The sequence below is a fragment of the Dasypus novemcinctus genome, chromosome 9 (genome assembly GCF_030445035.2).
Source record: "Dasypus novemcinctus isolate mDasNov1 chromosome 9, mDasNov1.1.hap2, whole genome shotgun sequence".
Taxonomy (NCBI): domain Eukaryota; kingdom Metazoa; phylum Chordata; class Mammalia; order Cingulata; family Dasypodidae; genus Dasypus; species Dasypus novemcinctus.
In genome coordinates this window covers 95,671,354-95,695,891 of record NC_080681.1, presented here as the reverse complement: position 1 = coordinate 95,695,891, position 24,538 = coordinate 95,671,354, and the positions used below count along the sequence as shown (strand labels likewise).

Below are 24,538 nucleotides of genomic sequence, written 5' to 3'. Positions count from 1 at the left end.
CAAATTCTGTCTTCTTCCCAACAGCATATGCCACCAGAAATGTCATCAAGTGGGAAGGAAAGTCCAGGGGACCTGCTGGCACCAACATAAACTAGGGTATTTGGTCACTGAGACTCCATTTCTAGGAAGTTCTCCCACCATCACTCACTGGGTAGGAATTTTTCTTCTGGAAGCAGAAATGAGGTATAAATGACTGTCTCAAGGGAAGAGAGCCCATTAATAACAGGCAATGCAGTTGTGCAGAAAATAACCAGCAGATTCTGAAATTGAGAAGTCAGTTGTACTATAAGGCTCATCCTCTCACCCATATATTTCAATCTTTAAGAATGGATTAGGAAGCAAATGTGAGTCAAGTGATTGGGCTCCCATCTACCATATAGGAGGTCCCAGTTTCAATTCCCAGCACCTCCTGGTGAAAGCTGGTTGCATGGCAAGCTGGCCCGTGCAGAGACCTGGTGCAACAAGATGATGCAAAGGAGACACAGAGGAGGGACAATGGGAGACGCAGCGAACTAGGGAGTTGAGGTGGCTCAAGTGATTGAGTGCCCCTCTCCTACATCGAAGGTCCTGGGATTGGTTCCTGGTGCTTCCTAAGAAAGAAGTCGAGAAAAGAAGACAAGCAGACACAGAAAGCACATGGCAAATGGACACAGAGAGCAGATAGCAAGTGCAAAAACACAGTGGGGGGGGGCGGTAAATAAATTTTTTAAAAAAGAATGGATTATAGGAAAGCAGATATGGCACAAGTGATTGAGTTCCCACCTACAGGTCTGTGGTACAGTTCCCGGGGCCTCCTAAAGGAGACGGCAAGCTGGTGCGACGGGTGGGTGCAGCACACTGATGCAACAAGAGACACAAAAGGAAGGGCATAATGAGAGACACAACAAAGCAGGAAACAGAGGCTCCTGGTGCCTCCTAAAGAGGACGAGCAGGACGGTGAGCTGGCATGGCAGGCAGGTGCAGGGAGCTGATGCGACAAGATGATGCCACAAGGGGAAAAACATAAGAGACACTACAAATCAGGGAATGGAGGTCCCAGGTTTGGTTCCTGGTGCCTTCTAAAGAAACAAAAATTACAAACTGACAGCAAGTGCAAACAACAAGGGGATGGGGAGAGATAAATAATTAAAATAAATCTTAAGGGAAAAAAAGGATTATAAATTCTTTGGGCTTCTCTTCTGGTGATGAGGTGCTGGAAAGTTCCATATTGTCCACAAGGATGTTCTTGTCTTCCAGTCTAGAGATAGTGGGCCCTGGGGTGGGAGGTGAGGTTGTGTTTTGTGCACGTGGGCCAAGCTGGCCCCTTTGATGTCCAGGTCTTTGAAAGCATGAAGCAGAAACACACCCAGGATGAAGGTGACAAAGCCAGTGAGGCAAACTGCTATGCTACTCCCTGAAGAGGACGATGGGGGAGGTAACCACCAGTGGTGAAGAACACATAGTAGATGGGGAATGCCAGGGAGGCACTGAAGATGTCCGCTGCCTTGCTGAGGAAGTTGAAGTTGACCTGAGCAAAAGTGCCAGAATGAGGGACAAGAGGAAGTTCCTCATGGTGATGCCTAAGTCCTTAATGACAGGTGAGGAGAAGGTCCTGATCACAGGGCAGATGATGATGTAAACAAGATAGTCCTTTGCCCATGATGTGGGTGATGACAAAGATGAGGATGAGGCAGGACACCAGCAGAAGCACAGCAACAGCCATGAATGCTGTGTCCTTCATCTTGGGTGCCATCTCAGAGGCTGTGGTCACCTGCTCTTCCTCGGGCTGTATTCACCATTACTGTGCTGCCAGTCACAGAGATCACACAGCCCAGCTTTCCCAGCAAATTCAGACTTTCTCCAGGAATTACAAGGAGAGGATGGCACTTATGAGGATGCTCAGCGCTCCCCAGAGGTGCAGCAACTGTTGCAGGAATGAATGTGTAGGCCCCAAAGTTGGCAAGTTTCCCAGCAGCCACATTGCTTCTTCAGGTGGCTGTAACATCCATCCGCAGAGCCTGTGGCCACCAGTTGCAGAAGGTGTTTCTTCCTGAGCATGCTGCTGTTGCTGAGGAAGGTGGACAGGAAGGCCAAGCCCTGGCCTGCGTAGAAGCCATAGTTCTGCCTGATGCTCTCCTGCCACCAGTTTAAGGTGGCATTGCTGGGCACTTTGGGGCTGAGGTCTCTGATGATCAGACACAGGACTTTTGGGAGGAGCAATATAGGCTGAGCAGGGAACCGTTCTCACAGCAGGTGTTGCTAGCCAGCAACTCCATGGGGCCCTGGGTGTCCGGATACCCTGGGTTTCTTGGCTCCAGAGCATGACCCAGGTGTGAGAAGCCACCAGGGTCAGGAACCAGGGGTGGGTAGAATGACTTGACGCAGAGTGGGAGCATCTCCAGAGAGGCATTAACTCTGGGGGCTGGAGGCTGCAAGACCCGACTTTGGGTTGCCTGTAGAGGGGTGCGTCATCCTCCCAGAGCCTGGCCTCGCAGTAGTGGAATCCTTACCACAATTTTTAATAAACTATTTTTAGAGCAGTTTTAGGTTTACAGAAAAGTTGTGCAGAAAGCACAAAGAATCTCCATATACTTCCTCATCAGAGTTTAACTGACTATTATTGACACCTTACATTAGTGTGTACATTTGTTACAATTTGATGAATCAGTACTAATATGTTATTAACTAAGGTCCATATTTACACTAGGGTTCACCTTTCTGTGGGTTTTGACAAATGAATAATGTTATGTGTTCACCATTACAGTATCATATGGAATAGTTTCACTGTCCTTAAAGGCTCTGTGTACCACCTCTTCATTCCTTTATCCCTCCCGGTGAACCTTGGCAACCACTGATTTTTTTACTGTCTCTATAGTTTTATCTTTTTTCAGAATGCCATTTAGTTGGAATCATACAGTATGTAGCCTTTTTAGACTGGCATTTTTCACTTAGCAATATACATTGAGAGTTCCTCCATGAATTTTTGTGATTTGATAGCTCATGTCTTGGTGTATATTCTGGCAGGTGTGGACTCATTGTAAATAAGATTTCTTCAAGATGTTACTTCAGTTAAGTGTGGTCCAACTGAATCAGGTTGGGCTTTAATCTGGATTACTGGGGTCCTTGTAAGCAGAGTGAAAGTCAGACAGAGAGAGATGTCCCAGGGAACAGCCAGAAGCTGGAAGTCAATGGAACCTGCAGGAGAAAGGAGAAGACTCCACCGTGTAAATTTTGTTGTTTTTGTTCTTGTTTTTTTTTTTTTTTACATAAAAAGGCTTTATTTACAAGGGAGTAGACATTTAATCAAACAAGGCAAATCCCATATTGTCATCCGACTCTTCCCATTCCTCCTTTTCATCCTTCTTCTCCTCTGCTACAGCTGGGCTGAGCTGGCAGCAGGAGCAGCAGAGCCTGGGGCGGTGGCCACAGTCACAGCCCCACCAGCAGCCACGCTGGCCAGCTTGTCAATGCCCCGAGCAATTACATCTTCAATGTTTTTTCCATTTAGCTCACTGATGATCTTGGTTTTTTGTTGTTGTTGTTTTAAAGATTTATTTTTATTTATTTAATTCCCCTCCCCTCCCCCGGTCTGTTTTTTTTTTTTTCTGTGTCTTTGGCTGCGTCTTGTTTCTTTGTGCGCTTCTGTTGTCGTCAGCGGCACGGGAAGTGTGGGCGGCGCCATTCCTCGGCAGGCTGCTCCCTCCTTCGCGCTGGGCGGCTCTCCTTATGGGTGCACTCCTTGCGCGTGGGGCTCCCCTACGCGGGGGACACCCCTGTGTAGCACGGCACTCGTTGCGCGCATCAGCACTGCGCATGGGCCAGGTCCACACGGGTCAAGGAGGCCTGGGGCATGAACCGGGGACCTCCCATGTGGTAGACAGACGCCCTAACCACTGGGCCAAAGTCCGTTTTCCACTGATGATCTTGTTGAGCTGGTCATCATCCGCCTCAATGCCCACACTGTCCAGGATCTTCTTCTCTTTTTTTTTTTACAGAGATTTTTTTTTCATTTTTAAAAAAATATTACATTCAAAAAATATGAGGTCCCCATTCACCCCCACCGCCCCCACCCCACCACTCCCCCCACAGTAACACTCTACCCCCATCATCATGACACATCCATTGCATCTGGTGAGTACATCTCTGGGCATCGCTGCACCCCATGGCCTGTGGTCCACACCATAGCCCACACTCTCCCATGTTCCATCCAGTGGGCCATGGGAGGACATACAATGTCCGGCAATTGTCCCTGAAGCACCACTCAGGACAACTCCAAGTCCCGAAAATGCCTCCACATCTCATCTCTTCCTCCCATTCCCATACCCAGCAGCCACCATGGCCACTTTTTCCACACCAATGTCACATTTTCTCAATTATTAACCACAATAGTTCATGAATAGAATATCATTAAGTCCACTCTAATCCTTACTGTATTCCTCCTTCCTGTGGACCTTGGCTTGGTTATGTCCATTCCACATCTATGTCAAGAGGGGGCTTAGATTCCACATGGATACTGGATGCAATCCTCCTGCTTTCAGTTGTAGGCACTCTAGGCTCCATGGTGTGGTGGTTGACAATCTTCAACTCCATGTTAGCTGAGTGGGGTAAGTCCAATAAATCAGAGTGTAGGAGCTGAAGTCTGTTGAGGCTCAGGGCCTGGCTATCATATTGTCAGTCCAGAGATTGAAATCCCCTAGATATATCTTAAACCCCAGGACCAACTACAATTCCAGTAAAGTTGCATGAAAGGCTTGTGAAAAGAGATCACATGAGTCCAGCTCCATCACGCAGAAACACCAGCTCCAAAGAAGAGCCAACTGGCATGGCAGTGGCCCCATCTGCCATGACCATAGAACCTGTGGGTCTCTTTAGCCCTCAAAAGGACCAATAGCTGGGGTTGTATCTACTTTATCTGTCTCTGAGACTCTGCTCAGGTGTGCATAAGGGCAATCCTTCTGACAAACTCCAGACTCTTTTTTAGAGACTCATAGCCATATAAACTCATTTGTCCTTTCCATTTCCCCCTTATTTTAGGTCAAACAGTATTTTTAACTCCTGTTATTATATGTAGACAGGAATATTCTGCTGGTTCCAGGATCTTCTTGATGTCCTTGGCGCTGGGGGAGGTATTGCTCCCGAGGGTGGCCAGCAGGCAGGAGGCAACGTAGCACTTCTAGGCGGTGGTCAGGAGGCCTCATGCGTGCAATGTCAGCGATGGCAAGGAGCGAAAAAAGCACCATGTGAATTTTTTATGACAGAAAAGCCAACGATCACCAGCATCCAGCTCCAGAATGCTACAGTCTTCTGGGAGAAAGCATCGCCTTTCCAATACCTCCATTTTAGAGGATTCCCCTAGCCTCAAAATCCTGAGTGGAACTGTATGTACTACAGAAAAAAATGTTCTTAAGTTTAATCCATTCCTACAGGTGTGAACCCATTGTAAATAGAACCTTTTGATGAGATTACTTCACTTAAGGTGTGACTCACCTCATTCAGGATGGGTCTTAATCATATTACTGGAGTCTTTTATAAGTGGCATGAAGAGAGAGACAGAGACAGAGACAGAGACAGGCCAAGGAAGCAGGAACCTGAAAGCAATGAAACACGGAACAGAAAGAAGTGACTAGCAGACACCACCATGTGCCTTGCCACATGGCAGAGAAGCAAAAGATTGCTGGCAGCCAGTTTTTGGGAAGAAGGCATCACCCTGATGCATGCTTTGATTTGGACATTCTCATGGCCTCAAACTATAAGCTAATGAAGTCCAACCCATTTCATGATATTTGCTTGGAGCAGCCTAGGAAACTAAAAACTGTGAGCTAATAAATTCTCATTGTTGGGAGGTGGGGCAAGATGGCATCTGAGTGAGTGCACCTCACAATCTCTCCTGCAAAGAAGTGGCCAAGTAGGGTTGGAATCTTGCTGGAGCAGACTGTTTCCGGGGGCTTGCAAGGCAGGAGGTGTATGGACGTTGATTTGGAGAGACTGTGACAAAAGTAGTGCTTGCTAAAGGTAGAGCTGTGGGTTACTAGCACAGAGGTCGGAAGTTGTGGGAGGTAGGACCATCCCCCCTAGGACTGGCAGCCACAGTGTTCCCTGAATACTGTTGGTTGTGTGGCAGTGTCCCCAAGTCCCATGATCCCCAGGTCCGTGTCCTCTAAGCCCCCGTAGCCCACATTCCACAGACCTACATATGCTGAGTTGGCAATATTCCGGGCTTCCCTTTCCCAAATCCAGTGCTCCCAGAGGTCCAGGATTACCCTGGCCCTCCGATTTTGGACTGATTCTGTGAGTGGGATTCGGTGGGAGATGCAGAGGGGCCATACGAGTGCAGGTTCAATTTTCTAGTGCCCCCCCACACACTTTTTTTTTTTTTTTTCTCTTGGAGGAATGTACCAACTGGCCTGGGGAGAGCCTGGGAAGAAGGAGTGGCAAATCTGGTGAGAAAGCGCAATTTACCTAATAGGTAACTTGGTCTGGGAGAAGGTGGAGTCAGAAAATCAACTAGCCCTCCTGTAGCACACGTAAGGGAGAGGGACTGTAGGAGATGCTTTCCAAGTTTCCAGTAGCATACTTGGAGTTCCTGGTGAGGTATGGATGCTCTCTCTCTGGAAATTAAGAGTCATTGTTTTCTGTGCTGAGCTGGTTCAACAAGGACCCACTTAAATCACCTACCGGACCTCTCAGGCAGCTTTCCTGCTGCCCTGGAAGAGAGGGAAGTGAGAAAGGGAGAAAGGGGGAATGTCAGATTCCTAAGCATTTTATTTAACTGCAAAGAAGATTCCTTGCTTGAAATTTTGCCTGGTATTTTGTTGGTTTCTCTTCTTGTTTTTCCTTCCTCTTTATCCCCAAGGTTCTTTCTTTCTTTCCTTCTTTCCTTCTTTCCTTCTTTCCTTCTTTCCTTCTTTCCTTCTTTCCTTCTTTCTTTCTTTCTTTCTTTCTTTCTTTCTCTTCTTTTTTATTTTTGTTAATATTAGGTGCTACAGGGAGCACTTCACATTTGCTGTATTTCCTCATCCTCCATTTCCTCTTTTCTGTGTGTACTGATTTTGGCCACCAACACTATCCCCTTTCCTCTACATCTTTCTAACTCCATCATTTATTGTTTCTCTTACATTTCACCTCTCTTTGTTTGGTCCCAATTTTTCTGACATTTTATTTCTAATACCTTTGTTCTGTTTTCTGTCTTATATTCACTCTTTATATTATTGTCCTTTCTTTTCTTTTTCCCTCTCTCCTGAACACACTGGTCTTTTAATTCATACTATATTCCTCCCCATATTCAGTTTACTGTCTCATTATAAGTACTCTACTTTTCTTACTGTCATAACTCTACAGAGCTTACATTAGTCTAATATCCATTCTCCTAGATCTCACATGGTTCCTCTGTTAATATTTACTATCAATACTACTATTATTCATTTTCTTTTCTTACTCCTTTTGCTTTCTCTGGCCCTAATATTTTCCTTCAAGTGAACTTAGCCAACAACAAGGAAATAAAATAAGAAGAACAAAGTGGCAAAGCAAAGAGTTAACATGCATGCAAAAACAGCAACTAATTAAGCCCCAAACTAGACAAAGAAACTAAGCAACTGATTAAACCCATCAAGATAAAATGATGACCAGACAGCAATAAAAAACTACAAACCAAACTAATAATCAGGAAAACATGCCCCAATCCAATGAACAAACTAAAAACCAAGAAGAGGAGCAGAACATCGAACAAGTAATTAAAGCTCTCAAAACATATATTAGGGACCAATTTGATGAAATGAAGGAAGAGATAAAGAATATGAAGAAAACACTTGGAGAGACTACAGAAGAAATTGCAATCATATTCAAAAAGATAACAGATATGATGGTGATGAACAGCACAATTCAAGAAATAAAAAATAACAGCAGACTCAAAGAGGCAGAGGAAAGAATTAGTGATATGGAAGACAGTATATCTGAAATCAAACAGATAGTAGAACTGATCAATAAAAAGACAGAAAAAATCCAGCAGGGACTTAGGGACCTGAATAACAATGCAAAATGCACAACATATGCATTATAGGCATCCCAGAAGGAGAAGGGAAGAAAAAGGGGACAGAAGGGTGTTGGAGGAAATAATGGCTGAAAACATCCCAAACCTATTGAGGGAGATAGATGTACATGTCCAGGAAGCACAACACACCCCAAACAGCTTAAATGCCAAGAGGCCTACCCCAAGACATATACTTGTCAAATTATCCAATGCTTAAGACAAAGAAAAAATACTAAAAGCAGCAAAAGAAAAGAGAACCACCACATACAAAGGAGGCTCCATGAGAGTAAGTACTGGTTTCTCATCTGAAACCATGGATGCAAGAAGGCAGTGGTATGACATAGTCAAGGTACTAAAAGAAAACAATTTCCAACCAAGAATACTCTATCCAGCAAAGCTAGCATTCAAAAATGATGGAGAGTTCAAAATATTCACAGATAAACAGAAACTAAGAGAGTATGTCAACAAGAATCCTGCCCTTCAAGAAATACTAGAAGGAGTTCTGCAGGAAGAAAGAAAAAAACTAGAGAGACAGAGTTGGAGGAGAGTGTAAGAGCAACTAAAAAGACAAAAAGAGAAAAAAAAATCAAACAAAATATGACAAACACAAGTCCAAAGAAAATATGGCTAATATAAGTAATTCCTTGAAAGTAATAACACTAAATGTCAATGGATTAAACTCACCTGTCAAGAGACTCCGACTGGAAGATTGGATAAGGAAATATGACCCATCTATATAGTGTCTACAAGAAACACATCTTAGACCCAGGGATTCAAGCAGATCAAAAGTGAATGGCTGGTAAACAATTTTACAAGCAAACAATAACCAAAAAGGGCAGGAGTAGCTATATTAATATCAGACAAAATAGACTTTAAATGCAAAACAATTGTGAGAGACAAAGATGGACACTACATATTAGTGAAAGGGATAATCATTCAAGAAGAAAACAGTCATAAACATTTTTGCTCCTAACAAGGATGCCTCCAAAATGTGAGGCAAACACTGGAAAAACTAAGTGAAGGAATAAATGCCTCTACAATTATAGTGGGGGAATTTAATACACCACTGTCAACTTTGGACAGAACATCTCAAAAGAGAGTCAATAAAGAAACAAAGACTTTGAACAATATGTTAGAGAAGCTGGACCTAATAGACATATACAGAACATTACACCCAAATACAGCAGGATATACATTCTTCTCAAGTACCCATAGATCATTCTCCAAGATAGACCACATGCTAGGCCACAGAAAAAGTCTCAATGAATTCAGAAAGCTTGAAATAATACAAAATAATTTCTCTGACCACAGTGGAATGAAGCTGGAAATCTGCAAGGGCCAGAGACCCAGATTTGGCAACAAGATATGGACGTTGAACAACACACTCATAGAAGAACAGTGGGTCAAGGAGGAAATCTCAAAAGAAATTAATAACTACCTTGAAACTAAGGAAAATGATAACACAACATATCAAAACTTATGGGATGCAGCAAAAGCAGTACTGAGAGGGAAATTTACAGCCATAAATTCATACATCAAAAAAGAAGAAAGAGCTAAAATTGAAGACCTAACTGCACATTTGGAGGAATTAGTAAAAAAACAGCAAACTAAATTAAAAGGAAGAAGAAAGAAAGAAATAACCAAAATCAGAGCAGAACTAAATGAAATAGAAAATAAGAAAGCACTTGAAAAGATAAACAAAACCAAGAGCTGGTTCTTTGAAAAGATCAATAAAATTGACAAACCCTTAGCTAGACTAACAAAGAAAAAAAGAGAGAAGATACAAATACACAAAATAAGAAATGAGAAAGGAGAAATAAGAAGATACTTTGAAAAACTATATGCCAACAAGAAGGACAATTTAGAGGAAATGGACAAATTCCTAGAAACACATAAGCAGCCTACATTGATGAAAGAAGAAATTGACAATCTCAAAAAGCCAATCACAAGTAAAGAGATAGAATGAGTCATTAAAAACCTCCCAACTAAGAAGAGTCCTGGGTCAGACAGGTTCACAGGTGAATTCTACCAAACATTCTGGAAAGAACTAACACCAATTTTGCTTAAACTCTTCAAAAAAATTGAAACAGAAGGAACATTGTCTAACTCATTCTATGATGCCAACATTACTCTAGTACCAAGGCCAAACAAAGACACCACAAGAAAGAAAAATTACAGACCAATCTCTCTAATGAACTTAGACATGAAAATCCTCAACAAAATACATGCTAATCATATTCAACAACACATTAAATGAATTATACACCATGATCAAGTGGGATTCATTCCTGGCATGCAAGGATGGTTCAACATAAGAAAATCAATTAATGTAATACATCATATAAACAGATTGAAGGGAAAAAATCACGTGATCTTACCTATAGATGCAGAAAAAGCATTTGACAAAATACAGCACCCTTTCTTGATAAAAACACTGCAAAAGATTGGAATAGAAGGAAATTTTCTGAACCTGATAACAAGTATATATGAAAAAACCACAGCTAACATCATTTACAATGGTGAAATCCTAAAATCTTTCCCTCTAAGATCAGGAACAAGACAAGGATGCCCACTATCACCCCTTTTATTTAACATAGACTTAGAAGTACTTGCTTGAGCACTGAGGCAAAAACCAGACATAAAAGGCACCCAAATTGGAAAGGAAGAAGTCAAAATTTCACTATTTGCAGATGATATGATCCTATACATAGAAAACCCTGAAAAGTGTACCACAATGCTTCTAGAACTTATAAATTGTGATAGGAAATGGCTTCATGAACTTCACACCAAAAGCACGAGCAGCAAAAGAACAAATAGATAAATGTGACAACCTCAAAATTAAAGCCTTCTGCACCTCAAAGGAGTTTGTCAAGAAAGTGAAAAGAGAGCCTACACAATGGGAGAAAATATTTGGTAACCATATATCTGATAGGAGACTTATATCCTGCATATATAAAGAACTTCTATATCTCGAAAATAAAAAGACAAACAACTCATTTAAAAATGGGGAAAAGATTTGAACAGACAGTTCTCCAAAGAAGATATACAAATGGCTAAAAAGCACATGAAAAAATGCTCAAAATCACTAGGTATTAGGGAAATGCAAATCAAAACAACAATGAGATACCATCGTACTCCCATAAGACTGCCAGCTATCAAAAAATCAGAAGACTACACTTGTTGGAGAGGATGCGGAGGAATGGGAACACTCATTCACTGCTGGTGGGAATGCAGAAGGATCCAGCCATTCTGGAGGACAGTTTGGCAGTTTCTCAAAAAACTAGGTATAGATTTGCCATATGACCCAGCAATTCCACTGCTGGGTATATATTCAGTAGAACTGAAAACAAGGACACAAACTGATACATGCACACAAATATTCATAGCAGCATTATTCACCATTTCCAAAAGTTGGAATCAATCCCAAATGCCCATCAATAGATGAATGGATAAATAAAATGTGTTCTATACATACACTGGAATACAACTCAGCTATAAGAACTAATACAGTACAAACACACGTGATAACATGGATGAATCTTGAGAATCTTATGTTGAGTGAAGCACCCCAGGCATTGAAGGACAAATACTACATGACCTCTCTGATATGAAATAAGTAAACCAAGCTTTCTCAGAGAGCTAGAGACTGGATGATAGGCTTAAAGGAAGTTGGGGGGTAGAGAAATGTTGTGAGCTGACACCTACATGGGTGAAATATATGATAAGCTGGAGGTACATATTTGTACAGGGAAGGGATAAAATGGGGGCATAGAGATCCATTTGGGTGGGGCTTTGTGGGTTTGAGGGGGGCTAGGGATGGGAGGATGGGTCAGATGGCCCAAAAAATTGGGGGGAGGGTAGGGGGAACATTTGAACATAGGAGATTGTAAGGTATGTGGTTGAAATTATAATGTAGAGAAAACTCTTAAGAAAATATAATAAGGAAGGTTACCTATTAAGATGCTTAAGTGGGGGGCATCTCACACAGGGCAAGCTTCTAATGAGTGTGTGAGTGCTCATTTTGTCATAGTGGGTTATATCATTGGGTGGAGACCCATACAATGACAGTGAAGGTATATCCACATCCTGGGGAGGACTGATGTTCTCAAACAGAGGGAATTGTACTCTCAGGAGAATAGGTTAGGGCAGTCGAGTATGTCAAGCCCTCAACATTGTTGCAAGTATCTCTGAATATGGTCCTTCAAGTAATGAAGATTGATTGTCACTGTGGGCCCTGAGGGGAGGGGGAAAGAGGTATTGAATAGAGGGAATCAGTGTAACTGTGAGGAAGTGTTCCACACGATCATGCAATGGTGGATATAGGACATGTTAAATTACACCAAAAATGTATAAAAGTCTATAGGCTAAAATGTAAATCATAATGTAAAACATAAGATAACTAAAAATTTAGAAAATTGTATAGTCTAAAATATAAACTATAATGTAAACCCAAATGGAACCATGTTTGAAAGCTATTGTTTCAATATCTGTACATCAGCTGCAGCAAATATAATATGAACATTTAAAAAGATCATTGCTGGGGAAAGGACAAAGGGTTTGATGTTGGATATGTGGGAGTACCGTATATTGTATAGGTGAATCACTGTGATCTAAAACTTTTGTGAAGATAAACTTAATAAGTATTAAAAAAAAAAAAAGAAAAGAAAGGATGTGGACACTGAGGAATAAATGGAAGAAATTTCCTCACCACTGTACAAACAGGGCAACACCTATAGCAGTGATGAAAGGCAAAACGTCAGAAACAAAGCTTTTACATTTTTTCATTTTTTGATACCCCAATTTATTTTTACTTTATTTAATTTTTCTAAATTAACACCCCATGGGTGTGGGGTGTTATTAATGGGGGGCACATGATTGGGAGGGAATTCTCCAGAGCATGTATACAGGGTACATAAAAATGTTTGGATATTTTCATAGTAGTTACAGTTAAAAATGACAACTGAGGGAGTGTTGAGTTCCTAGCCAGGAGAGCTCTATCACATTCCCCAATGGAACAGCAATAATCCCCCAAGTGCAATGGCAAAGACCAGTAAAGACGGATGGTCCAACAATGAGCCCTTGATACTGATGGCTACGATTATGAGCCTGTGCACCTGAAATATGAACTAGGCCTAGAGCTGCAGGGTGCCTAAGAGTTACCTCCTCAGAGCCTCCATGTTGCTCAAATGTGGCCACTCTCTAAGCCAAATTCAGCATGTAAATGAATTACCTCCTCACCAGTGTGGGACATGACTCTCAGGAATGAGCCTCCCTGGCACCAAGGGATTACTACCAAGCACCAGCTGATGATGTAACTAGAAAAAGACCTTGAATGAAAGGGTCAATTCAGACCAGCAGAATATCTCAGCCTACATGTAATATCAGGAGTTAAAAACTGCTTTACGACTTTGGATAAAAGTGGGAAATGGAAAGGACAAATGAGTTTATATGGCTATGAGTCTCCAAAAAAGATTTGGGAGGTCATCAGAGGGGTAATGCTTATGCATGCCTCGGCAGGGTCCCAGAGACAGCCAAAGGAGAAAGAAGTCCAGGTACTGGTTCTCCTGAGGGTTACAGAGACCCACAGGTTCTACAGTTATGGCAGATGACTCTGAAGTTCAGTGCCATGTCAGGTGGCCCACTTTGGAGTTTGTGTTCCTGAGTGTGATGGAGTTGGACTCAGATATAACCTTTCTATACATGCTTCTTCTGTTACTTTTACCGGACCTGTGGTTGGTGCTGGGGTTGGTGTAAACTCAGGGGACCTGACTCTCTGGACAGTCCATGTGAGAGCCAGGCCCTGAGCCTCGGCAGACTTGCAACTCCTACCATCTGGTTTATTGGACTTATCCTGGCCAGCTAACAGGGAGGTGAAGAAGGGCAACCACCACACCAGGGAGCCAAGAGTGCCTACAACTGCAAGCAGGAGAATTGCATCCATCGTCCATGTGGAATCTAAGCCCCCTCTTGATATAGAGATGGAGTGGACATCACCATCCCAGAGTCCACAGGATGGAGGAATTGAGTATGGATTAGAGTGGACTTACTGATATTCTACTATGGAACTATTGTGATTAGTAATGGGAGAAATTGTAGCACTGATGTGGAGAAAGTGGCCACGGTAGCTGCTGAGGTTAGGGAGAGGGAAAAAGATATATGATGTGGGGGCATTTTCAGGAGTTGGAGTTGTCTTAGGTGACACTGCAGGGACAGGTGCTGGACATTGTAGGTCCTGCCACGGCTCACTGGGTGGGATGGGGGAGAGTGTAAACTACAATGTAAACCACAATCCATGTGGTGCAGCAGTGCTCCAAAATATAGTCACCAAATGCAATGAATGTGCCACGATGATGAAAGAGGTTGTTGATGTGGGAGGAGTGGGGGTGAGGGGGGTGTGGGGTATATAGGGACCTCATATTTTTTTAATGTAACATTAAAAAAAAAAAAGAAAGTGCAAAGGATAAGATGTTGGAAGCTGATCTAAACTTAAAAAGGTTTATGACAGTAGGTAAGGTTTCTTGCTCCACATTGTAAGTTATAAAAGAAGGTGGCAAACTATTCAAACTACTCATTAAGTTTCTAATTATCGATGTTTTTACTGTTTCAAATGGCATTGTATTAAATAAATATTAGTTTTACTAATAAAAAATGTCTAATGGTCAAAAAAATAGGTCTAACTAATTGCATATGATGGATTAAAAGTAGTCAATAATCCTTAAAAAACAAATTACTGATAATTTGGCTATAAATATCTTTGTGTGTATTGCAGTGTTTTTTAAGAGAACACTCTATTAAATATTTTATATCCCAAAAAATTTTTAAAAAAATAAATAAATTCTCATTGTTTAAGCCAACCTGTTTTAGTTTGTCAAAGGGTTGCCAATGCAAAGTCCCAGGAATCTGTTGGCTTTTATAATGGAGATTTATTTGTGGTAAAAGCTTACAGTTCCAAGGCCATGGAATGTCCAAATGGAGGCATCAGCAGAGATGCTTTCTCACCAAAGTCGGCTACTATTGATCATGGTGTTGTTAACCAAGTGGTGAAGCAAGATGGCCGTCAGTCTGCCCAGGTCTTTCCTTTCTGCAGCTGTAGCAAACCTGATGTAGGGCTTGTCTCTTACCAGATCTTCTCTGTCTCTCTCTGGATTTCAGCTCTTCGAACCACTCAGGGGCTTCTGTTTTCCAGCAGTCCCTTCTCTCACATCACAGAATCAAACATGCTGGCTCCCTTTTTCCTATCTGAGTCACTCTCTCCATGTGTTTCCATTTATATCAGACCCAGCAAGGGGGCAGAGACACAACCTGAGTCATGCTTCAATGACGTTGTCCAACCAAAAACCCCAAATCGATCCCACCAAGTAATCCAATCAAAGGCCCCTCAACCAAATTCAGTGCAATCAAAGGGTATCACACCCAGAGGAACAGACCAATGCACAAACAGTATTTCTCATTTTGGGATTCATAAAATAATCTCAAACTGTCATACAACCCAATACATGGTATTTGTTTTAGCAGCTAGAAAACTAAACATCTTATATTCTGCAAACACGCTATAATCACTTCTTAGTTTTAGGAAAGTTTTGGTTGACTCTTTGGGATTTTCTACATAGACATATCTTCGGCAAACATAGTTTTATTTCTTTCTTCTCAATCTGTATACTTTCCATTTCTTTTCCTTGTCTTTTGCATTAACTAGGACTCCCAGTATGATGTTGAATAGGTATGGTAAGAGGGGGACATCCTTGTCTTTTTCCCAATTTTAGAAACCATCTAGTTTCACATCAAGTATGAATAGTGGCTGTAGGTTTTTGTAGATATTCTTTATCAAGTACAGGAAGTTCTGCTCTTCCTAGTGTGCTGAGAATTTTTAAAAAATCATAAATGTGTGCTGGATTTTTTCAAAGGCATTTTCTACATCTATTGATAGGAGCATATGATTTTTCTCTCTAGTCTGTTGATGTGATGGATTACAATAATTGATGTTTGAATCTCAAACCAGTCTTGCATACCTGGACAAAATCTTATTTAATCATAGCATGTAATTATTTTTATAATTTGTTAGATTTGACTTGATAATATTTTGTTGAGTTTTTTAAAAATAATTTCAAAATAAGAGGTTTTTTTTTTTTTGCATCTATGTTCACAGCGATATTGGTCTGTATCCTTCCTTTCTTATTACGAATTTTTCTGCTTTTGGTATAGGGTAATACTGGCCCCATAAAATGTATTAGGAAGTGTTCATTAATTGTTTATTTTATGGAAAATAGTTTAGAAAGTTGTTATTATTTCTTCTTTAAATGCTTGATAGAATTCACCAGTGACACCACCTGAGCCTAGTGTATTCTGTTTTGGAAAGTCATTAATTGTTGATGCAACTTATTTAATATGTATAAGCCTATTCAGATTACTTATTTCTCCTTGTATGAAATTTTGGTGGACTGTACCTTTCAAGGAATTTGTCCACATCATCTAATCAAATTTGTAGGCATAGAGTTGTTAATAATATTCTCTTTCTTTTTTCTCATTGTTTGTTTGCTTTTTCTTTAGGAGGCACTGGGAACCTAACCTTGGATCTCCTATGTTGGAGGCAGGCACTCAACTGCTTGAACCACATCTGCTCCCCTATTATCCATTTTAATGTCTATGGGGTCAGTAGTGAGGATCCATCTTTGTTTATGATATAAGTTACTCGTGTCTTCTCTCTTTTTCTCTTGATTAGCCTGGCTAGAGATTTATCAATTTTATTGATCTTTTCAAAGAACCAGTTCTTGGTTCTCTTGATTTCTTTATCATTTTCTTAGTTTCTATTTCATTGATTGCTCTAATTTTAATTTCTTTTCTTCTGCTTACTTTGTATTTAATTTGTTCCTCTTTTTCTAGTTTGCTAAGATGGAAGCTTAGATTATATTGATTATATAGATCTTCCTTCTTTTTTAATATATGTGTTCAATGCTATAAATTTTGTTCTGAGCCCTGCATCCCAGCAAAGCCTTCCGTGTATGTCAGAAAACCAGGGAGGTGAAGGAGATGCTGGGGAAGGAGAGAACTAATGTCTCTTGTGCTTCATGATGTATTCAGTGTCACTTTGTGCCCTCCACATATATCCCTTTGTGTGAATTAAAAAAAGAGAGAGAGGATTGCAGGAAGATGGCATCAGACTAACAGGCAGGGCTCAATGCTCTCACAAAAACAACAGAGAAAGAGCCAAAAACTGTCCAAAGGGCCTGCTTTGGGAGTCAGCAGACCAGAACAGTGTTACACAACTCCCAGGAGGGTAAAGGACAAAGAGATAAAGAACTAGAAACAACAAACATGAGTTACCAAGACCCTGCAGCAGCCAGGAAGGGTTCCCCTCCCCCAGCGTCAAGATAGTAAGCTAGGGTAAAACCCCTGGATCACTGCATCTGACTGAGAGGGGAACAGACATCTTCTTCCTGTAGGCTGTTTCATGGATGTGGGAGGGGGAGTTGGGGGGGTCTTTCTTTAGTGAATTAGGCCAGCAGAGCCTGTGTTGAGTCTTGGCTCTGAAGATACAACAGAGCAACACAATGAAAGCAGAGACTGAAACACCTCCATGGAATAGTGCCTTGATTAGCGCCATCTGCTCACCAGTCTACAAATTGCATGGACAAAAACTGTTTTCGATTCTCCCTGTATCCTAACCCCTGGGAGAAAATTTGCACCCCATTAGTGAGTCCTTGGCCTGGTTCTGATAACGTAGTGAACGAGTGTCTGCACAAGTGAGTCATGCAGCAAGATGATGACACAACAAAAAAAGAGAGACAAAGGGGAGAGTCAAGGTAAAGTGCAGCAGGGACCAGGAATGGAGGTGGCGCAATTGACAGGGAACCTCTTCTACATCAGAGGTTCCCAGGATTGAATCCCACTGAATCCTAGAGGAGAATGACACAAAAAGAAATAGATATAGAAGATCACTCAACAAATGGACACAGACAGCAAAAACAGCTGGGTGGGGGAGGGGGAGGGGAAAAGAGGTAAATAAGGGAAGCAAATGTGGCTCAAGTGATTGGGCTTCCACCTACCACATGGGAAATCCAGGGTTTGATTCCCAGTGCCTGCTGGAGAATGTGAGCTTGTGCAGTGAGCTGACACAACAAGATGATGCAACAAAAAAGACTCAAAGAGGGAAGCAGACTTGGCACAATGGATAGGGCATCTGCCTACCACACGGGAGGTCTACAGTCCAAACCCTGGGCCTCCTTGACCTGTGTGGAACTGGCCCATGCACAGTGCTGATGCGCACAAGGAGTACCCTGCCACGCAGGGGTGTCCCCCACGTAAGGGAGCCCAATGCGCAAGGAGTACGCCCTGTAAGGAGAGCCGCCTAGTGCAAAAGAAAGTGCAGCCTGCCCAAGAATGGCGCCGCACACATGGAGAGCTGACACAAGATAACTCAACAAAAAATGCAGATTCCTGGTGCCACTGATAAGGATAAAAGTGGTCACAGAAGAACACACAGCGAAAGGACACAAAGAGCAAACAACTGGGGGAGGGGAGTGGGGAAGGGGAGAGAAATAAATAAAAAATAAATCTTTTTTAAAAAAAGACTCAAAGAGGAAACAAGGAGAGACACAACAAACCATGGAGCTGAGGTGACTCAGGTGATTGAGCACCTCTCTTCCACATGGGAGGTCCAAGGTTCAGTTCCCAGTGCCTCCTAAAAAGAAGACAAGCAGACACAGAGAGCACACAGCAAATGGACACAGAGATCAGACAGCAACTACAAAACAATAAGGGGGGATAAAAAAATAAATAAAATCTTTTTTAAAAAGTATTAGAGGCAAATAAGAGCAGATTTGAATTGCACAAAATCAGTGATTTTGAGGACAAAACATCTGAACTGGAAAAGACAGGAGAACAGAAAGTTAAGAGAATGGAAAAAATGGAACAGAGTCTCAGGGAATTGAATGATAATAGTGGGTAAGGTACAAACATTTGCATTTTCAGGTTCCCAAAAGAAGAGAATGGAAAAGGGGCTGGATGAATATTTGAAGGAATAATGACCCAAAACTTCCCAACCCTTATGCAAGACATAAATATCAATGTCCAAGAAGGACAACCCATCCCAGACAGAATAAATCCGAATAGACCTACCCCGAGATAACTTTTGTTCAGAATGACAAATATCAGAGATAAAGAGAGGATTCTGAAAGCAGCAAGAGAAAAGCAAAGCATCACATACAAGGGAACCTCAATAAGATTAAGTGCTGACCTCTCATCAGAAACCACGATGGCAAAAATAGAGTGGTATGATGTTTTTAAGGTACTGAAAGAGAAACACTGTCAGCCAAGAATTCTGTATCCAGGAAAACTATCCTTCAAAAATAAGGGTGAGTTCAAAATTTTCACAGACAAACAAAAACTGATAGAATATGTTGACAAAAGACTAGAATTACTAGAGATACTCAAGAGAGAGTGCTGCAGTCTGAAATGAAAAAACAAGATAAGAAATTTGGAGAAGAGTATAGAAATGAAGATTATTAAGAAGGGTAAACTAAAGGGTAAGAAGACAGACAGTAGAACTATATGACAACAAAAAGCCAAAGGACAAAATGGATGAAGTAAGTAATGCCTTAACAATAATAATGTTGAATTTTAATGGCTTGAATTCCCTAATCAAAATACATAGATTGATTAATGGATTAAAAAAATATGAGCCATCTATATGTTGTCCACAAGAGACCCACCGCAGATGTAAAGATACAGCCAGGTTAAAAGTGAAAGGTTAGGGAAGCGGATTTGGCTCAACACATAGAGTGTCTGCCTCCCACATGGGAGGTCCAGGATTCAAACCCAGGGCCACTTGACCCGTGTGGTGAGCTGGCCTACACACAGTGCTGATGTGCGCAAGGAGTGCTGTGCCACGCAGGAGTGTCCCCGCATAGGGGAGCCCCACGCACAAGAGTTGCAACCCATAAGAAGAGCTGCCCAGCATGAAAAAAGCACTGCCTGTCCAGGAGTGGCACTGCACACATGGAGAGCTGATGCAACAAGATGACACAGCAAAAAGAGACACAGATTCCTGGTGCCACTGACAAGAATATAAGTGGACACAGAAGAATACACAGCAAATGGACACAGAGAGCAGACAATGGGGGAGGGGGGGGCGGAAGGGGAGAGAAATTTATTTTAAAAGTGGAAGGTTGGAAAAAAGATATTCCTTGCAAATAGTAACCAAAAAAAAAGAGCTGGAGAAGCAATACTATTATCAGACAAAATAGATTTCAAATGCAAAACTGCTATAAGGGTTGAAGATGGCCATTATATATTAATAAAGAGGGCAATTCACCAAGAAGAAATAACTATACTAAATATTTATGCACCTAATCTGAATGCCCCAAGATAAATGAAGTTTCACTGGCAAAACTGAAGGGAGAAATAGATGTCTCTACAATAATAGTAGGAGTCTTAAATACACCACTCAGTATAAATACACCACTCAGAGAATAAATAGAGAACTTGAATACTATGGTAAGTGAACTAGACTTAGCAGACATCTGTAGAGTACTGCACCCCAAAGCTGCAGTATATACATTCTTTTCAAGTGCTCATGGATCATTCTCCAAGATAGACCCTATGTTGGGTCACAAGACAAGTCTCAATAAATTAAAAGATTGAAATTATACAAAACACTTTTTCTGATCATAACAGAATGAGACTGGAAATCAATAACAGAAAAAGGGAACATTCATAAATATATGGAGATTAAATAACATAGTCTTAAATAATCAGTGGGTGAAAGAAGAAATTGCAAGAGAATTCAGCAAATATCTTGAGACAAATGAAAATGAGAACACAACATATCAAAACCTATTGGAGGGAAGCAGATGTGGCTCAAGTGATAAGGCTTCTGCCTACCATATGGGAGGACCCAGCTTCAATCCCTGGGACCTCCTGGTGAAAGAGAAGAGAATGCATACCTGGACAATAAGCCAGTGCCCTCATGGTGAGCTGAGTGTCTGCACAAGTGCCCGCATGGTGAGCCAAGTGCCCACGTGAGTGCCTGCGTGGTGAGCCAGTGCCCGTGCAAGTGAGTCACGTAGCAAGATAATGACACAACAAAAGAGAGATGAAGGGGAGAGTCAAAGTGAAGTCAAAGTCAGAGACCAGGAACTGAGGTGGTGCAATTGACAGGGAACCTCTCTCCACATCAGAGTTCCCCAGGATCAAATCCCTCTGTATCCTAGAGGAGAAAGATGAGAAGAGAAGACAAAAAAGACAAATAGATACAGAAGATCACACCACAGACAGCAAAAGCAGCAGGGCAGGGGCAGAGGCAGGGAAAATAAATAAATCTTTGAAAAAACAAAAAACCTATTGGACACTCAAAGGAAGTGTTGAAAGGAAAATTGATAATCTCAATGCTTACATTAAAAAAGAAGAAAGAATGAAAGATGAAGATCTAATTGCACACTTGGAGGAACTAGAAAAAGAACAGCAAACTAATCTCAAACCAAGCCAAAGGAAGAAATAGTAAAGATCAGAGGAGGAATAAATGAAATTGAGAACAACAACAACAAAAAGAAAAACAATAGAGAGAATGAACAAATGAAAAGTTGGTTCTTTGAGAAGATCAACAAAATTGACAAACCTTTTGTTAGACTGACAAAGAAAAAAAAGAGAACACAAATAAAATCAGAAATGAGAGGGGAGACATTACCACTGACCCTGTAGATAAACGAGTGACCATAACAGGATACTAGGAACCAAAAAACTAGACAATGTAGAGGAGATGGACAAATTTCTAGAAACACATGAACCATCTATACTGACCCTAGAAGAAATAGAAGACCTCAACAAACCAATCACAAGTGAAGAGATTGAAACAGTCATCAAAAACTTGCCAAAGATGACAAGCCCAAAACTAGAAGGTTTCTCAGGTGAATTTTGCCAATCATTCAAAGACAATCTAATACCAATTTTGCTTACGTTTTTCCAAAAAATTGAACAGGAAAGAATGCTACCAAACTCATTCAATGAAGCCAGTATCACCCTAACACCAAAATCAGATGAAGATACTTCAAAAAAAAAAAAAAGAAAGAAAATTACTGACCAATATGTCTAATGAATACAGATGGAAAAATCCTCAACAAAATGCTTACAAACAGAATCCAAAAGCACATTAAAAGAATTACACACCACGATCAATTGGTTCTTACCCCAGGTATGTAAAGGTGGTTCAACATAAGAATATCAATTAGCATAATAAACCACATTGATAAATTGAAGAAGAAAAATCATACAACCCTTTCAATTGATGCAGAAAAGGCATTCAACAAAATACAGCACCCTTTCTTGATAAAAACACTCCAAAGATAGGAATAGAAGGAAGTGTTCTCAATATGGTAAGATGCATATGTGAAAAACCTACAGCTAGCATTGTACTCAATGGTGAAAGCTTTCCTACTGAGATCAGGAACAAGACAAGGATGCCCACTGTCATCAATGTTATTCAGTATTGTGCTAGAAGTTCTAGCTGGAGCAATTAGGCTAGATAAAGAAAGAAAAGTCACCCACATAGGAAAAGAAGAAGTAAAACTTTCTTTACTTATATACATGATATACAAAAGGACAAATACTGTATGATTGCACAATTATGAGCTATTTGCTGATAATATGTTCCTATATCTAGAATCTCCTGATAAATCCACAACAAAGCTACTAGAACTAATAGACGAGTTCAGCAAAGTGGCAGGATGCAAGATTAATACACAAAAATCAATAGTATTTCTATACACAACTGATGTGCAATCAGAAAAAAATTCCATTTATAATAGCAACTAAAACAATCAAATATTTAGGAATAAACTTAACTGAGGACATAAAGGATGTCTTTTCAGGAAACTACAAAACATTGCTAAAAGAAACTGAAGAAGACTTAAATAAATGGAAGGATATTCAGTGTTCATGGATTGGAAAACTAAATATCATTAAGATGTCAACTCTACCCAAACTGATTTACAGAGTCAATGCGATCCCAGTAAAAATCCCAACAGAAATGGAAAAACCAATTATTATCATATTTATTTGGAAGAGTAAAGGGCCCAAAATAGCCAAAAAGATCTTTGAAAAGAAGAGTGAAGTTGAAGGACTCTCACTTCCAGACTTTAAAACATATTGCTGGGAGCAAATGTGGCTCAAATGGTTGAGTTCCTGCCTCCCACATGGGAGGTCCCAGGTTTGGTTCCCAGGGCCTTCTGTAAAAAAAGAACAAAAAACAGCAAAACAGAAAACAAACAACAAGCAAAACAAACTTAAAAACCAACTCAGGGAAGCGAATATGGTTTGGTGGTTGAGCACCAGCTTCCCACATACGAGGTCCTGGGTTCATTCCCTGGCCCCCAGTACCTCAAAAGAAAAAAAAACAATAAAACCATATTACTTAGCTATAGTGGTAAAATAAATAAATAAATAACAAACAAACAAACAAAAAAACACCCAGCATGGTACTGGCATAAAGACAGACACATAGACCAATGAAACCAAATTGAGAACTCAGAAATAGACCCTCACATCTGAAGTCAAGTGATTTTTTACAAAACGATCAAGCTTTCCCCGCTGGGCCAGAACAGTCTATTGAACAAATGGTGCTGGAAGAACTGGATATCCCTATCCAAAAGAAAGAAAGGGGACCCCTATCTCACACATCATACAAAAATTAACTCAAAATGGATCAAGGACCTAAATATAAAAGAGACAACCATAAAATTCCCATAATAACATGTAGGAAAAAATCTTCAATATCTTGTGGTAGGAGGTAGTTTCTTAAACCTTATACCCAAAGCGGGAGCAAAAATAAATAAATGGTACAGCCTCAAAATTAAACACTTTTGCACCTCAAAGGACTTTGCCAAAGGGTGAAAAGGCAGAAAATTCAATGGGAGAAAATATTTGGCGATCACATATCTGATAAGGGTTTAATATCCATGATATACAAAGAGATCATACAACTCAACGATAAAAAGACAACTCAATTTAAAAATGGGCAAAAGGGGAAGCGGCTGTGACTCAATCAATTGGGCTCCCATCTATCATACGGGAGGCCCTGAGTTCACAAGCCGAGGCCTCCTTGTGAAGGCAGGCTCACCTGCACACTGCAGAGAGCCGCCAGTGCCACGGGGTGCCGCCCAGCCCACAAGCGCCACAGAGAACAGACTCAGCAAGGTGACACAACACAAAGGGAGACAAGTAAAAACACGGAAGAGCTCACAGCAAATGGACACAGAGAGCAGACAGCAAGCAAGCCACAAGAGGGGGCAGAATAAAAAAAGGGCAAAAGACTTGAAAAGACAATTGCCCAAAGAAGAAACACAAATAGTTAAGAAACACATGAAAAAAATGTTTAATATCACTAGCAATTAGGGAAATGTAAATCAAAACTACAATGAGCTATCATTTCATACTTATTACACTGGCCTCCATTAAAAAGTCAGAAAACTGTGAATTTTGGAGAGGATGTGGAGCGATAGGAACACTTATTCACTGTTGGTGGGAATGTAGAATGGTACAGCC

At 41.0% G+C, this 24,538-nt stretch overlaps 1 pseudogene; it reads right to left on the bottom strand.

Moving 5' to 3' along the window:
- Window positions 1-1,137: 1,137 nt before the first annotated feature.
- On the bottom strand, window positions 1,138-2,255 carry LOC101436943 (magnesium transporter NIPA4-like; annotated as a pseudogene).
- Between the last annotated feature and the right edge of the window lie 22,283 nt (window positions 2,256-24,538).